The sequence below is a fragment of the Fukomys damarensis genome, unplaced genomic scaffold, assembly GCF_012274545.1.
Source record: "Fukomys damarensis isolate Sample0158 unplaced genomic scaffold, DMR_v1.0_HiC HiC_scaffold_39, whole genome shotgun sequence".
In the NCBI taxonomy this organism is placed as follows: Eukaryota; Metazoa; Chordata; class Mammalia; order Rodentia; family Bathyergidae; genus Fukomys; species Fukomys damarensis.
This window is the reverse complement of record NW_022900951.1, coordinates 100,470,003-100,470,962: the sequence shown is the minus strand read 5'-3', so window position 1 is coordinate 100,470,962 and position 960 is coordinate 100,470,003. Positions and strand designations below refer to the sequence as shown.

The 960-nt window shown below is 61.6% G+C and overlaps 1 protein-coding gene across 4 annotated transcripts in view; it reads right to left on the bottom strand.

The window, feature by feature from the left end:
* The window catches only part of Stag2 (stromal antigen 2), a 130,086-nt gene that overhangs the window by 128,132 nt on the left and 994 nt on the right, over positions 1-960 (bottom strand). For 2 of the 4 annotated variants that reach the window (XM_010609951.3, XM_033760196.1), the window contains exon 1: positions 746-816. The exons of 1 other annotated variant lie outside the window; for it this stretch is intronic. The gene's annotated coding sequence lies outside the window, so the exon portion shown is untranslated. Of the gene's footprint in view, positions 1-179; positions 244-745; positions 817-960 lie in introns of those variants that run through there. One more of the 4 variants, XM_033760195.1, reaches the window with a different exon arrangement.

Sequence of the window (960 nt, the reverse complement as noted above, 5' to 3'; positions counted from 1 at the left end):
TCGGTCCGAGGCCCAAATATACACAACTGAGCCTCCTCGTTCTCCCCTCCCCCCTTAGGCTGCCAGCACCACCATTTTGCTCTCTTCCTTCCCCTCACCACGAAACCGCTCTCTCCCCCACCCCAGCCCCAGCCTCCCCGGCCTGCCTCCCCCCCGACTGGGCTCGCACTCCACCCCACCTCCAGCTTTGGCTCTCCCAGGCTTAAGAGCCTGCCGGAGAAAAGCAACCTAAATCTAACGCTACACAGGGAAGCGGAGCCTCCATCTTGCGCTGCTCCGCGTTCTCCATTTTGGGCCACCCGTGGGGGGGGTCCCTCCGTAGAGGCCCCGAGGGAGAGTTGGGCGAGGGAAGGAAGAGAAAATCTTCAGCGAGGGTAGGCGAAAAGAAGAGTCCTGCGGTAGAAAGCGACTCTAGGAGTAGGAGGTAGGCAGGAAGGGGGGCTGGAAGTTCCTCCGAAGTGTTGGGGCAGCGACTGGTGGGGAGAAAGGAGGGCTGGGGGTGACGCGGGGGCGAGGAAGACGGTCCCCGCCTGCACTTGGCCGCTCGCTCAATCCATGGCTGCCCCCCGTGGGGGGCACAGGAAGCGGAGAGGGAAATTAAATGGCAACAGAGTGCCCAACCTCTCTTCCCTCCCAACTCTTCTCTCGCCCTATTTCTACCACAGACACCTCGGGGTGGGCCCCGCGCCCTCCGGATGCCCCTCCAAACTTCTAGAAGCTTCGCCTCCGCCATTTTATAACTTACCTCCCCCCTCAGCGTACACGGAGGCAGCAACGAGACTGTTCGCCTCCCCCACTCCTTCCTTCTTTCTCAGGCCGGGGGCTTCTTCACCCCTGGGCTGGTACAAGATTTTTTCCCCTTCCTCTTCTTTACACCCTCGAATTCTACTCAGGGACGGAAGCTCCCGCGGTTCTAGAGCGGTGGGGGGTTTTGAAAGTGGCGGTCGGATCCGGCGGGGG